Source organism: Cupressus sempervirens, chromosome 7, assembly GCF_028749045.1.
Source record: "Cupressus sempervirens isolate cs-2001-9-10 chromosome 7, ASM2874904v1, whole genome shotgun sequence".
NCBI classification, from domain to species: Eukaryota; Viridiplantae; Streptophyta; class Pinopsida; order Cupressales; family Cupressaceae; genus Cupressus; species Cupressus sempervirens.
Window position 1 is genome coordinate 522,090,472 of NC_143124.1, and position 16,798 is coordinate 522,107,269.

Genomic DNA, 16,798 nt, shown 5'->3' on the forward strand with positions numbered 1-16,798 from the left:
CTGGTAAGAGTATGGGTGCGTTGGTACGATATGATGGAATGGTAGATTTATTTTCGGGTGTGCTGGGTATTGCCGTTAAAAACATATATAAGCAGTCTATAACCATAAATTTGGATGCCATACACAATGCTCATGCTAAACAAAACTATTACAAATTCAAATATTGAAATTTGAAATATCTATAATTATTTAATTCAGTAATTCGGTATGAAAATGATCAAACTTGAATGCCATGATAGATAATTATTGTTTAATATTAAAATAATACAGTTAGCAAACGATTCCGTAATCAGCATCATATGGGTTACTGTCATGACCAAAATCATCGTCCACATTAATATTAGACGATGACACAAGTTGATTAGGAAAACTACACGGAACCCCATTGTCGCTCAGACTAAAATCATGTCAGCTACTCAGCTCTTCAAAAATTGAAGATTGTGCAATAGAAAGAAGATCGAAGTCAGTTTGGTCTGGTTCTCAATTTTGCAATTTTGTTGCCCCTTCCTTGTGCTCATTAGTGTGTAAGAACATGCAAGTTGGAATGCACGTAAAATAATTCCTTTGTGTTACTTGATGCCAATGGATTGCACTTCCTTGAGTGAATGGAGTATGTACAACAATTCCATTTAGTTGAAGATGATTTAGCAATCTCTTGAAGCAATGAAGCTCTCATTGAAGTCGTTAAATTAAAACATTGCAACTCAAACTTCAAACTTCAAATTTGAAAATAGTAAATTTTAAATGAAAAAAATCAAATTTAGAGAGTAAGTAAAAATTCATCAAGTTACTTGTGATTAAATTTTGACTGCAAGAACTTGGAGGCGGGGCAATTTTTGGCCATTGGGGTGCCAACAAGAGTGAGCATCCTTTCCATACTTGTCATTGAGTTGTGGAAACGCTTTAACTGGTGGAGGCTGCAAAATCAGCAAACTCACTTTTAACTGTATCTTCCATATCAGGATCAGGGAAGATTTTAGTATGTGTTTCCTCAAACCCTTCGCTGTCTTCTGCATCATTGTATGGTGGCACCGTGTTGGTATAGCAAGTATTTCTTCACAGTACTATTGGGGGGTTAATGTGAAGGCAAGAAGATGGAGTGAGGTGGTCATGTTGTTCCATTGCTCAACATAAGTTTAGCTTTCATCATGATCTTACTCATTCACATTTACGATGGATTTCATTTTCTTAATCCCCAATTTAATGCCATCGTACATTTCTCTCAAGCATGGCTTCCATGTCAGTCAAGTTCATTGACTTGGTTTGTTGTTTCACACTCTTGGGTTCAATTTTGGAGGATTGTCTACTGAAATCTTATGGTGTTTTCCCCTCAAATTTCTAATAGGGTTGAATCTATAGTGTGCATGTTCGTAGTAGGAAACTTCATTATCATTTGTTTGATGTTAATTGATTATTTTTCCTAAATTCAATTTTTTTTAAAATCGGTAAATTGATGTTTTATTAATATAGGAAATAAAGATTTACATCTGATTATACATTTCAAAAGGGCCACCTAGTGGCATTGATCAAGATTGACAAACAAACTGCCCCCATACATCCTTGCTGTCATGTTGACTAAGCACTACATACAAAAATCAAACTAAAAACACTAATAAAGTAGGGAACCCCGCCACATCATTCCTTGAACCATCCTGCCGCCTCATGTGTGAAATTTAGAATTTTACCACCGATCCCTCTTGCGGCCACCTGCCACCACCACTCGTCTCTGCAACACTAGAGCGGTCCAATAATGACACATCTACACCTACCACAACACCACCTCTCTACACTCGAGCGCACATGACACTCTAACCCCTCACCTGCAACTCCACTAGTCATTGTATGACAACTACCACGGTGGGCAGCCATAACTTTCCTCCAAATCATAGGATGACCATCCTCTCCTATCAGTGCCAAAGACTCTTGAGGAGTGGACTTACGTTTCCTCCTGCTAATCTTCACACCCAGCCCCCATGCATGCCCAAAACAAACCAAGAAATCCAACAACATTTTTCACCCTTCTCAAACCTTTGGCAAATGCAGAGACTTCGGATTAGAGGATGATCGGACAACCAAAGGTTGCAGCTCACCATCCCCAACCTCAATCAACCTCCATGGTCCTCCACCCATATGTAGACACACTCCCACCTCTGCATGAGCCACAATGTCCTCCAACCCAAGGGCCCACTTCGGCTGAAGACAAGCCCTAGCAACGCGTAGCACTTCAGCCTTGTTCTTGCCCACCAACAAAGCCAATGCCACAAAAAGTGATGAAATGTCCAAGTTCAAACTCGGGTGCTGATGCTTCTCTAGATATTCCTCCCCATAGATCAAAAGAACAACCTTCCAGAAGACATCACCGTCTTGCTTGAAAATATTCTCTGGTGGGTCTTTAAAAATAGACCCTGTGAATGAGGGAATCTGGCTATCTATTTGTTGTCCTTGATTTTGACACCCCAAAATTAAGGCAACCCTATGGAATTTTTTCATGGATTCATAGGTGCATCCTCTTTGATTAATGCATTTACAAGGCATCATGAAAACAATTTATTATCCCCGAACTGTTCTTTGTGTAGTCTTGTTTATGTGTTCTTTTGAAAGTTCTCCATCGAGATTATCCCCAATTGTTGTATGTAAGAGTTTTCCTTCTCTCATTGCAAACACTTGATTTTTGGTTAACTTTCTTGTCTTTTCTTTGTTTTTTTTTGTGTTGCAAATAGTTTGTCGTCTTGTTTTTGCCTTAGGTGAGTAGGCCTTGGAATTCCACTAGATTCGAGCTAACTTAGGTCAAAATCAGAGTTGTCTAGCTCAAGTTATAAGAGAAAAAGTGGGGTTTTTCAGGTCAACTGCATATTTTTATTAAAAACTTCATAAAAGTGGGCTTTTTTTTATTGATATTTGCACGATATAAAGTTATATTTGATATTTAAAGTAATCGTTCATTTTGAAATATCAACTCATTCTGAATTGATTTGACCATAGTTTTTTATGTTTTATGAAAATAACTTTTTTTAAGGTTATTTTTCATGTTACTTTATTAAAACTATAGTTAAATATTAAATATAATTACATTAGACAACTTAAGTGTATAAGTGGGATTTTTATTTCATATTGCATATAGCCACATGCAAAATACTCCAGGAAAAATCCACTTTCAATAAATTTTAAGCCCCAACATCATTAAAAGTGTGCATTTTAAATATATGATTGCATATGTGATTGTGTTTAAAGTTCATTTTTAATAATTAAATACATTTGTGTTTTTAAATCACCATTTAAAGTGGGTTTTTGAAACTCATTTACATGTGAATGTAAAATTAAAATGAGTTCTTTATTCATTTTAATTCAAAGTGGTGATTTTGGATCCGAATACATATGTTTTTGATTAGAAAACATGCTTTGCTTTAAGTCGAAGTCATAAGTGGCGATTTTCAAGCCAATTGCATATGTTTAATAACATATGTAAATGCCATTAAGAAATGTGTTTTTGACTATCAAAAGGAAAGTGGCGATTTTTTCCTCTAAGGCATATTTTTGAAATGGTCAATTAAAAGTGGCAATTTTTGGTGCTAATGCATGCATTTTGGTGTACGCAAATACCTTGCAAAAACACGTTTTCCATTAGCAATTGAAATGGTCAATTATAACTGGCAATTTTTGGTGGATATGCATGTGTTTTATAACATGTGTTTTCTCCTAAAAGTCGCATCCTTTTTTATAAAGGCTATGAGTGGCTTTTTTTGCCAAGATTACATGTATTTTATATCATGTAAATGCCTCTCCAAAAGGCGTTTTGAACTGTGAGTTTCATCCAAGACTATAAGTGGCAATTTTGAAAGAAAAAGCATGTCTATTAACATGTTATGACCTCCAAAATATGCATTCTTGCTCACAAATGCCTTAATCTTTCTAGGTGGCAATTTTTAGTGGAAATGCATGCACTTTATAACATGTTAATGCCTTTCTAAAGGCCGTTTGAAGCTTGCATTTTTTCTTTAAGGCTGGGTGGCGATTTTGAGAGCTTTTGCATATGTTCCTCCAGATGTATTTGGGCAAAAACAGCCCATTTTGGGCATGATTTTCATGACATAGCTGCTCCATTTTGAGGCATTTTTGCATTGAATACATTCAAGAAGCTATCCAAGGTAAGGGTTTTTGATTCCAAGCTTGTTTTTCATCATCTTGCAAACTCATCTTTGCCTTAGACGTTGTTTTATTATGTCTTGACATTTGAAGTTGCTAAGTCAAATTTTGTTCCACATATTGGGCATTGCATTTCTCTAAACATGTCCAAATTCGATCCATGTTATGAGGATTTCGAAACTCATTTAAGTCTTGGCTTTGGACAAATCTAAAATCCAAAAATCTCTTGGATTCTTTTCAGATTTGGATAAGGATTTGTCTTTCTCCATTTTGGTGGAGTTGAGGTAATTTTCCTTGGTTATTTTCTTTAAGGCATTTGTATATATTTGTTTGAATGTTCTTGCAAGTCTTTTGTTATTTCCATTTTCAGATTTGCTTGTTTTTTTTGTGCATTTGAAGTTGCTCCTTCTATCTTCCATCTTCTTCTCCAAAGTTGCATATGCAAGGTCTCATCTTACTTGCATATGCAATCGGGTGTAAAATCCCATTTTAAAAAGAAAGATAAGATTGTTTTTCCCTTACATGCGAATGCAAGTTAAAGCCCCACCATTATGCATTCCATGTGCCTCCATATGGCTGCCCTATGGTTGAAGTCTTTCCCACATGCTTGCCGGATAGAATTTCACATTTTGCACTCATTAAAACATGAGGCGCTCAATGTGTTATTCATTTTTTCCTTGCTCACTTAATCCAAGCTTTCCCCAAAAACCCGTTGTAGGCTATTTTACTCATAATTTAGCTATTCTGAGTTTGACCCATTTGTTCATTCTCTATTCTTGTTCATTCTATTCATTTCCCCCAACATTACCTTGTCCAAAATCTGTCAAAATCTTGCTATGGATCGTTCACATTAAGACACACACACTTATTCTATGGGATTTTCATGTAACAGTTGTGGAGTTGCAATGTCAAGGGTACCTACTCTAGCAAAGGGCAAAGACAAAAAGAAGATGAAGTACCAATATGATTAGTATCATAACTCCATCCCTTCATCACAAGTAACATATTGTGATGAAGTATGGGATATTGATTTTTCTCATATGAATATTGAAGACTTTCTTGCAAGAGTTGATGCTGCACTTACTAAGGATATGGTGTGGATCAAGCAGAATCATATTTATTTTCTATCCACTTTTCCCTTGGCAGTGCAGGAACCAAAATTCATTCTTGCATGTGCACAACACGTTGATGCAGCTTCATGAACCATCAAAGACCAAGATGGCAATTCTATCATTAGTCTCGATCCTGAGACTATGGATCATATATTTCATGTTCCTCATACTCTAGTTGTTACAAATATCACTAGGAAGAAGGCTTTGGATAGGTGGAATGAGGATACTCCTTATTGTACTAAGTTTGTAAATGACAATTGATTGATCACCAAGAGGCCAAATCTTGTTAGATGGCTAGTCAAAGGAGTGCACAGATGTGATTTCTAGGAAGAAATCAATGACCTCATCACACTTTCAATCGTTTGGCAAGGCTCAAGGATTCAAACACCTTCGAACTCTGGATGTATAAGTACATCTTGTAAGAATTTGGCTTAGGCCAGAATTCACCCGAGAACTAAAAAACTCAACACAAGCACACAGTAGACCAAAATAGACAGAGTATGATCAGAATGACGATATTCATTCAATAATTGCTTGAGAGACACTAGGAGTGCCTGAATATAAAAGCCTCAGGAGAGCTTCTAGAATGCATAGAAGTTAGCATCATGATATGTCATACAACCAGGCACATGTCCACCAGATATGGGTTATCTTCCATTAAGCACGGGATTAAGTGCGATGATGTGGGGATAAGCCTACAATGGTGTAGCACGCAAATTAGTGGTGTAGACAACATGTGCTAAATGAGGAGTGCGGATAACTGTGTTGTCATCATGACAACTCAGTGAATGATGCATACTCCTGTGTTGTAGACACCATGTGCATAATTAGAGTTGCGTAACTCAATGAGAGTTCACAAACTCCTAAGTGTCTCACCTAAAATAATAATAAAATAATGCAAAATAATTAAATAATGCATTAACCTAAGTAAAACTTAAGTAAGTGTAATAAGTAAATACTTATTTACACCAACACCCCCCCTTAAGTGCAACTTAGGGGAATGCCCTTAAGCTTACGAAATCTAGGATGATATGCAATATGGGTCTCGGCTACTAGGCCATATTAGGTACCCATGTGCATAATGATATGCAATCTCCCATAAAGCGGGGAAAGAGGGAAAACCTCATGGGAAAAACCCTCCCCCAAAAAGAGAGATAAAGAAGGATGCATTGATGGATGGAGTAATCAGGACCCCCCCATTATGACATACATCTAGTATATACATAAGAGAATGATGAGAAGAGGAAGAGAGACAGGATAGGCTCCCCCCCCAAAGAAGAATGCTGAATAGTGACTGCTCCGATGAAGAAGCTAATCCAAGACTGCAAAATGGTGTTCCTCCCCTTAGGAAGAAACAATGCCAAGGGTACAAATGAGACGCTTCTGCTATGTGTGTAAAGAGTCCCATGGATAAGTGATGTCTCTGAAATCTGCTCAACTGGCTCAAGAACCTATCCCAAAGAACTGTCTGTCTCTACAACTGATGAAGAACCCTGCTGCAACTGCTAATCATAAGTATCCACAATCACTTCAACCTGTGAGGATTGATCATGTAGAGAATGAACAAGAGAGTCGGATGGAACCCTCATGACAACTGAAGAAGGTAATTCTGCATCAAGAAGAAGAGGCAGATCATGAATACTGTCCCCCAAATCTGTCATTGAACCTGTATCTGGAAGATTGAATGTACCCTGTTGTTCTGGACCTATCACTGTGGCGATGTATGCATGTAGACTGAACTGATGAAGTGACCTCTCATTGTATTTGTCGATAGAACTCCACGTGTCTGAATCTGTTGAAGCACTATCGCTGGTGTCACTATCAGTTTCCACACTGTATGATCTGCGAAGAGGAGTAGAGGACAAGCTTGGTGAACTTTCCTCAAAATTATCCTTCTCCACAAATATCTGATGTGTCTCAGGATCTAGAAGTCTATATGCCTTCACACCGTCTTCATAACCAATGAAGGTACAAGGCTGAGATGACTGTGCCTTGCATTGCTTGGAAGATGTCTTTGCCCATGCAAGACAACCAAAGACTTTGAAGTGTGTCACAATAGGTTTTCTGTTGCACCATGCCTCAAAAGGAGTTTTGCCATCTAAGGCTGGATGAGGAGAACAATTAAGAATGTGAGTGGCACTTGAGATTGCTTCGACTTCTAATGATGGATCGAGAGACTTGGCATGAATCATGCAACTTGCCATAGACTTAAGAGTGCGGATCCTCAAAGCTGCAACATCTGTCTTATGCGAACTGAATGTTGTCGGAGTTTGAAGATCAATTCCCTCATGTCTGCAAAAGTCCTTAAGTCTTCTGTTCACATCCATGTTTCCATTGTCCATGCGGAGTACGTTGATGGCTTTCTTGGATTTTCGTTCTACATGAGCCTTGAAGTCTAGAAATTTGTCCAACACTTCATTCTTACTATGCAGAAAGTAGACCCAAGTGAACCTTGAAAAGTCATCAACTAAGGTAAGTATGTAGCGACCCTGGCTGAATGCAAAAGGACCTGCTAATACCATGTGAACCATCTGTAGAACACTTGTTGCTCTTGAAGACTTCCCTCTTTGTAACTTCCCCTTTGGATGCATATCCACTGAATTTGTTGAACATTCACCCTTGGAAAAGTTGATTTGAGGTAGACCTTTCACCATGTGGTATGTGCAAAGTTGCTAAAGATAGCGGAAGTCAAGATGACCATACCGCTCATGCCATAATTGCATGTTTGAATTGGATTGAGATAGAAAGGCTTTTGAAGGAGACTTGGGTACAAAATGCGAGAAAGAGTACAACCTCTTGTGATCATTCACTTTCCCCACTGCAACCAAGGAATCATCTTTAAGACTGTGCACTTTTACTGAGTCAGGAAGGAACTCAACTCTATGTCCATCTCCAAAGTGAGTGATTTGGTAGATTGATAGGACGTTCGAACTTAGGTTTGGAACATAGAGAACCTCTTGAAACTCTCCATTTTCCATCTCCTCCACGTTTCCTTTCCCTTCAACTTCCATTTTACTATCATTCCCCATGAAGATGTGCGGTACCTTGGACTGCTTCATTGAAGAAAAATCCTCTTTTGAAGAACCCATATGATATGAGGGACTGAGTCAAATATCCATTCTTTTGAAGAGTTTGAATTAGCCATGAGTGCTTGCCCTTTGCCCTTAGAATCTGAAGACGATCCTTTATCCTCATAAGCATTAGGCAATGGAACATTATGTTTCTTCATGATGTTGGTTAATTCATCAATCTTTTTGAGATAACACTCATGCTCTTCATGACCCGATTTCTTGCAATAAGCACACTTCTTCTTCTCCTTATTGTTGTTGTCCCCCTTCTTGTTGGAATTTGAGGACTTGCCTTGTTGGTTGGATTGAGGTGTTGTCTTTTCTGCATCCTCAGATTTACTCTTCCATTTTTTCTTACCCTTTCCTTTACTTGAAGATTGTCCAGCTGAATGTTGAGAACCCTCATTAGCCACCAATGCTTTGGACTGAGGTGATTTGAGAATCCCCATTGATTTCAACTTCTTTTCCTCATCATCCAACAGTTAACATATTCATCAAAAGTGACTTTTTTGTAGGCAGACCCTAAGGCAGTCTTTGAGGTGTTAAAAGAAGATACAAATGTGTAATATTCAGATGGCAGCTTGTTATGTATGAGATAGATCAGTCTGTCATCTTTGATAGAACTCCCACAATTAGTAAGCTTTGTCCTTAATTCATTCACCTTGATGATGAAGTCCTGTATTGAGTCATACGACTTAGGATCTAAGGAAACAAGCTCATCTTCAATTTTGAACACATCCTCTTCGGACACTTTACCATAAAGGCTTTCGAGGGTATCCCAAGCTTCCTTGGATGTAGTACATTTCTTGATTTGATACATGATTTTATCATCTACTCCCAAACATATATCACTTAGGGCTTTCCTATCCATGGCTACCCAATTTGAAATTTCACTTGTTGATACATTATCATCTGTTGGTTTAGAAAGAGTACCATCTACATATTGTGAAACTCCATTATGCATTAAGTGATACAACATTTTGATTGACCACGAAGCATAGTTATGAGGAGTTAATTTAGGAAACTTAAAGTTGCCCATAATGCAGAAAATGAAAGAAAAGTGCAGAAAAGAGAGAACACAACACCAAGAGCACCCCCCCTTTTCACTAAATCAAGAAACCCCCCCAAAATAGAGGCTTTGGGCACTTTATCAGTAGTGCGATTAGAATGGGCCACTTGCCAATTTTGGCCTTCGTGGACTTCTGATTTTGCTTGTTACAACCTCTTAATGGAGTACAAATCTGAAACTTTACAATGTGCTACAATTCTGAAGCATTACAAAGCAAAGAAAAGCCCTATTGCTGAAAGTGACAATTTTGTCCACACAACACTATAATTTGATGTCAAATCTGGAAAGTAGAAAAAAAATACGCATTTTCAAAAAAAACGAAACCTATTTTCAACTCTAGATGTGCCCATACGGAGCATTTGAAGTTGCAAAATGCAGGATTATCTAGGTACAGTCGCCAAAAAATGCAATTTTGGAACAATCGGTGCACCAAAACCAGAAAACAACTGCACCACTGAAAAATTTAGAAAATTCTACCCAATTTCAAAAAAAAATTGCTTCTGATTTGGAGTTTGGATGTGTGAGTTATGGCCTCTTGAAGTTGGACTGCAAAAACCAAAATCAATTTGGTGAGGGGTTGCACCAGCAAAAGATGAGGTTAAATTTGACGGTCATATGGCTGTCGTAGCAGTTTTATGATGCCCTGGAATGACGTCCAGACGGGCGTCAAATTTAGGCTCATGAACTAGTGACGTCAGCAAAGCCTCAACCAATAGTGATGCCAGTGTGTCTTGACGTCATCATGTACGGATTGTACGAACAAAATCGACATGTCAAGTCCACGTAGGCGCTGACGTGGGTTCTGTCCCTGATGGCAAGGTGATGTGTGATCACTGACTGTGCAGATTAGGTGGCGGTCTGCTGATGTGGCTCTGCGTTGGCGGATGTCCACGTGGTCTGACTGGTTGCGGAGTCAGCGCACGGTCTGTACTGCTGTCAGCCGCGTGGCGCAGGTTCGTGGGTGCCGATGATTGTTTCGATGCCGGAAAACCTTTTCTGTCGATGTTGGATTTTGGTTCACATCCCCGATTTTCGGATGGAAAGATCCCACATTCGTGGGTGAGTGTGTAATGCGCAATTCAAATATCGCCTTCTGCCACGGTTAAAACAAAGACTCGCTGGCAAGTTCCGTTGTCTCCCAGGATATAAGAGTTAGCTGGAACTTGATGGGCCGCCGAATTTGGTAGTTGCCGCCGGTTGGACCAAACCTGACGAAAAAGTTGTGGAGGTTGCGCAGTACGGTTTGTGCAGAGATTATAGGAGGAAGTATAGAGGCCCGAATTTAATAAAATTTCCCTTGCACGAATAATAATTCCACCAACAAAATTACAGAGCCGAGTCGGGGTTTCACTGCTCGGTTCGGCTAAAAAATTTTCTCTGCTTGAGAATAATTTTAGAAAATAATTCCGAAAATAAACATTAGAAAATAATTCCCAAAATAACCAATTACAAACATGAAAATCAGATCTAAAAATACAATAAAATAGATCCGAAAATGACCATACCCGAATTGCAAATCGGGGCCTTTGGGTTTTGATTTGCAAATTTTTTTTGCCTCACGATCAACTTTCACCAAAGATAGGCAAATTTATAGTTGATCTTCACCGAATTGACGCTTCGGACACAATGGAGAGGTCAGATCTAGCTTTAGACACTCTCAATTTCTACGGATCCTCCGGATTCGTGTTGAGGTGCTAAAGCATGAACGGTCTCAAATGGCTACGTGATGAGAATCCTCCTTGGCTCTGATACCATGTAAGAATTTGGCTTAGGCCAGAATTCGCCCAAGAACTAAAGAACTCAACACAAGCACACAGTAGACCAAAATAGACAGAGTATGATCAGAATGACGATATTCATTCAATAATTGCTTGAGAGTACACTAGGAGTGCTTGAATATAAAGGCCTCAGGAGAGCTTCTAGAATGCATAGAAGTTAGCATCATGATATCTCTTACAACCAGGCACACGTCCACCAGATATGGGTTATCCTCCATTAAGCACGGGATTAAGTGCGATGATGTGGGGATAAGCCTACAATGGTGTAGCACGCAAATCAGTAGTGTAGACAACATGTGCTAAATGAGGAGTGCGGATAATTGTGTTGTCATCATGACAATTCAGTGAATGATGCATACTTCTGTGTTGTAAACACCATGTGCATAATTAGAGTTGCGTAACTCAATGAGAGTTCACAAACTCCTAAGTGTCTCACCTAAAATAATAATAAAATAATGCAAAATAATTAAATAATGCATTAACCTAAGTAAAACTTAAGTAAGTGTAATAAGTAAATACTTATTTACACCAACACATCTCATTCATAATACAGTAAAAAAAGAATGTGTTTTGGGTTGAATTGGTGAGTGACTCAATATGTGAGCAATTGGTGAATGTACTATCTATTGGTGTGTTCAACATGAACTCCTATATGTTATACATTGCTGCTGCTCTGGGCACCTTTTCTGGTTTATCAACAAGACATGACAGGTCTATAGTTCATGTGTGGGAGTACTATGAGCAACTGCCTTTGAAGCAAAGTCGGATAGACTTCAAAAGAGTTCAGGATGCCTTCTTTGGGCATTTTATGTGCATGTTTGATAAAGAACTTCCTAATAAGTGAGTATCTGGTGAAGCATGGAACAAGGTAAATGAGTATGGTTGCATGTTTTTACAATTTCCCAACTTCACATATCTATGAGTTGGATGATTCAAGGGAGAGCCATATGCACTGCCAAGGTACCCTACCGATAAAATCATACTCATGGAGTTAGCAAGGCAACTTATGGAAAACTAGGCTTATTAGTCTAGTTTGCACCATCCTGGAGTGAGAATCTCATCTCGAAACCCATTGAAGATTGGAGGATACTCAACAGACATTGGGCCTAAAGCAAAGAGCATGGAGTTTGAACTCGAAAGGATCACATTGAAAAAGTTTGCAGCCAGGAGTTGTTTTGATTGGAGAGGGCTGCATGACAAAATTAAGAAGCAGTTCTTGCACATACATCATCTAGAAGATTTCTAGATTGATGTACGTACTGAGGTGGATATATGACGTATGGATTATACTTGGTTGACTGTGAAGCAGATTGTAGATTTCAACTTAGCATCAATTCCTCTTGGTTTTGAAGATGATGATCAAATTCTAGATCTTGAATATTTTCACCATGATGTGGAGAAGTTACCCATTCTTCCTCCTACATGGTCATCCAAAGAAAATATGTTCATTTGAGATAGATTCCAGTCTATTCTCGCTAATACCAACACATGGATGAAGAGAAGGGGTCTTAAATGCATCAAGATAAAGCCTGACAAAGATTTTGATCCTGCTGGTATGATTGGTTTGAGATCAGAAATAAAGGGTAAAGGTAAAAATGACACAATCTCATCTACATTTTAGCCTCTTGCTCAAGGTTTGCCTAAACTGTCTATCAAAGGAGGAAAAGATTCAAGAGTACTTGAGTTAAAAGGGATTGAATTTCAATCAATTCAAGTTGACTCAAGTGACAATGAAGCAAGGAAATCAAAGGAGTCATCATCTCTTGCTTCATGTCCTCTTGAAGTTCTCGCTGTAACTTCTCTTCCGAATTCAGCCTCAGTATCAAATGAATCCCATGATTCGCCTTTAGGCGTTGCTATGGATGCATTCTCTATTGAGCATCCATCTTTCGAAGAGTTTGTGACAATTACACCAGCATTGCTTGTGTCCTCAGTTGCAATTGCGCTAGAAGCACAAGGAGATCAGTATGATTTTGAGAATGTTTTTGATGCATACTCCTTGTCAATTCCTTTTGCTACTATTTGGTCTATAGCATTGCTTGATGTAACTTCAACTCAGTTTGAGCATTTCATTACTAAGGGCACACTAAGGTCACACATAGTAGTCCTCCAACAACCATTCAAATTGAGACACTGTCTATAGTTACTACTGTTATGCAAGGTAATCCTGAGTTAACTATGGTAACTACTGCTTCAACCAATGCATCTTCTTTCAGCCTTCCTCCATGGTTGAGCACTGTCACATAGAAGAGAAAGAAAGAAGAAATTCCACTTAAAGAAGATGACAGACAAGTGAGCAAACCAAGGGTTTCGATTAAGAAAGCTAAGACTATTTCTTAAGTGGTGGTTGATGAAAATTACATCAAGTACGTTGAAGTTGCCGAACCTTTTGTGGAGAAATTTATTGAAGACATGCAGCTTGCTGATTACAAAATCACAAGGGTTGAACTTGGTAAGTAAATAAGACTGAGTTATCAATAGGATGCACATGAGGCTGTTAACTTTCTCTCTCAAATGAATGATGAACTGTGGGAAAAAAAAGGAAACTCAAAAAAGAGAATGTACGTTTGTTGGGGATCATTGAAGAGATGAAGAGGTCTTCTGTAGGTAGTGAACTTGTTTCAATTATATGTATAGAAAGAGAGAAGTGAAAGACACATACCATTGATGAATGGAGCAGCAATATTGAAAAAGAGGGAACCCAAGTGATTCGAGAAGTATACTGGGTGTTGAGGAAAGAAAGAGAAGTCTCTGCTGAATTGGATAACATGTTGAAATCACTCAATCATCAATTTGAGTTGCTAGACGAGGATCTTGGTGCTTGGAACAACATGATAGAAGTTTATATAGACTTCTTGTGTGAGTATGATGTCATTACATCCATTGAAATGTATCATGATTTTGTGCATGTGATGAAAAACAAGAACAAGCTCTTCAAAAACTCATAGAAGAGATAAAGACAAGAGTGCTCATGGTAGGTACTCAAGAAAATAAGATAAAAGAAGCTTTCAAAGAGTTTGTTGTGAGGTTCTCACACCATCGCCCCAAATTCTTTGGGGACCCCCTTTTTTTTTCGCTTCGGCAAATTTTTGGGTTGTCCAAAATTTTTGAGTTTTGAAAATTTCATGCCTTGGCACCTTCAGGACAAATGTGGGGAGGCTTAGCTTATTTTCAACCGGTTTCAACTTGATTTTCCAGAGCAACCAATTTCATCCTTAGGCCGAAAAAAATTTTAAAGAGCAATATTTGGTAGGATAAAATTGTAAATTTGTACTTAGACGTTTTCCTTTGAAAATCCGGATATAATTGTGTGAATTTGAATAATCTTTCAAAAAAATTAAAATTTTTAGACTTAAGTTTTGGAAAATCTCAAATTTTTCTTTGGTGAAAATTTTAGTTTTGTTGAAATGAGGCTAAATTACAAAAATCGATTCTTGGCTCTAGAAGAAATTTTATTTTATTTTTGTCAAAATCTTTTTATTGGCATAGCAAAATCAATTTGGGTAAAAATTGCAAAAAATTGGCTTTAATAGATTAAAATTGCCTTGAAAACTTTTTGTCTTTAATGAAATTGGTAATTTAATATTGAAAAATGGCTTTTGGTTAGCCAAAATCCAATTTTAATGACGTATTAATTACTAAATCCTCATTGAATGGAAATATTTAACATCTCCAAGGCACTATTTAATTTCCTTTTGCAATTGAGAACTAATTGACAATTTTAAAAGGCAATTTTCATTTTAGCAAAATTAATATTTAGCTAAGTATTTAATTGTAGGCCATAATTTTTGCATTAATTATTGTTTTTCTTGCTCCCAGGGTCCAAGTCGGCTAGCTTGGGGGGAGTAAGAAAGTTGGGTATAAGAGGAGGCCTCTCTCCCATTTCTTCTTCACTTCTCACTTCTCCTTCTCAAGTCGTTGGTGATTTTGCAAGAGCAGATCTGCACTCTTCTTGCGTAGCCGAATTTCGTGGAGGGCAAAATTTGTAGGAGCCGAATTTTGTGGAGGCCGAAATTTGTGAGAGCCGAAATTTGTAGGAAATAAAATTCTGATTTTTTGCAAGAGGCTGCAATTTTTCCCCTAGGTTGGGTAATTTTATTTGGAGGTGAATTGCATGATAAATTTTTGATTTGCAAGGGATTTGAAGTTTTTAAGGTCAAGTCCTAATTCCAAAAAGTCACTGTAAGATTATTGGTTAAGGCGAATTTTCATCATCTAGAGTTGCAAGGGGTCCTTAAGCTGACATCCTTCCTTCGTTCTAGTCTTAGGATTGCTTCCCTTGGTTCTACTTGCCTTCTGGTCCACCACTCTACCATCTCGTAATAGGGCAACAAGCATGGAGGATGTTAGTGCAAGTAAGAATCCCAAGGGGACAAGACTAAGAAAGACAAAGAGGATATGATGCCCAAAACACCCTTCTTCTCGAAAATGAAGAGAATAACCGATACCAATATCGGTACAGTGGACATGATACGGATGAAGGAAAGACTGAAGGAGGGACAATCCCCCTTGGCAAAGAGGATATCAATGAGACAGGTTTTGGATCGAGGTTGGATGAGTTGGGAAAGGTTGCTATCAAGAAAAAGCATTTGGGCACCCTTTCCTCTCTTAGTGCTTTTATTGGATTTGCGAAGGAATATGAGAAGGATCATGAAAAGGTACTACAAGTAGCAAGCAGTGTGGTGAAGTCAGCGGAACTCAGGGCGAAGCGCACACCTTGTCCTCCTATGGAAGAATTTAATGAAGGGCTAGCTAAGTTCATTGCCTTAGCTAAGAAGATGAAAGAAAAGGGAAGATTTATATTAGAAGATCATTTGATGTAAGCTCAAGTTCCAATTTCCCTTTCTTCTAGAATAGGACAAGTGTCTATTTTTGATTGGCCACCATTTTGGTGCCTTCTCATTGGTTGCCACTTTTTGCACTTTTTTGATTGGTCCATTGATGAGGTGGCAGCTTCTCATTGGCCGATGGAGTGGCAACCCTAATTAGAGTTTTGAGGATCCAATCTGGATCGTTGATCTTGTTTTGATCTCCACCATCCGTTGTATTTTTGGCCCCTATATAAGGCCATTTACTCTCATTTGTAAAGTGTTGGAGAAATTGTTGCGAAGATAATACCAAAATTGCTCTCTTTTTCATTGTTGCGATTTGCATGTTGATCAAGAACATTGGGTATTATTGCATGTTTTCTACTTCTACTTAGTTAGATTTCCTTTCAAGTTGTTAAAGTTGGTTTCATTTCAAGTTGCTAAGTAGGAGTGAAGTAGATGGATAGTTGTATGGTAGCATTAATAAATGTTTGATAGGGATCAATACTAGACCACTAGCATCCTAGCGGCTGGTTGGGAAGCCTTGTGTGGTGAACTAGTTTATTGTTCCTTTCAATCATTGCACCTGTAGAAGTGAGGCCGCTGGTCAGCTCTCATCAGGTTCAATCCCCGTCCATTTGCTAGTCTTCCATCCATACGAGTAAGAGCAGGATAGCAAGTAATTTAGGACTTAGAATTTAGGGGAATAAAGTTAAAAAACACCAGTCGAAAGAACAATTCACCCTCCACCACCATCACTTTCCATCAACATCATTTAACTTTCACAAACCCATCACCATCACCTTCATCCCACCAAAGT

The 16,798-nt window shown here is 38.2% G+C and overlaps 1 protein-coding gene across 1 annotated transcript in view; it reads left to right on the forward strand.

Annotated features, from left to right (window-relative positions):
• The window catches only part of LOC149547819 (protein EXECUTER 2, chloroplastic-like), a 107,994-nt gene that overhangs the window by 1,053 nt on the left and 90,143 nt on the right, over window positions 1-16,798 (forward strand). The gene's annotated exons all lie outside the window — the stretch shown is intronic.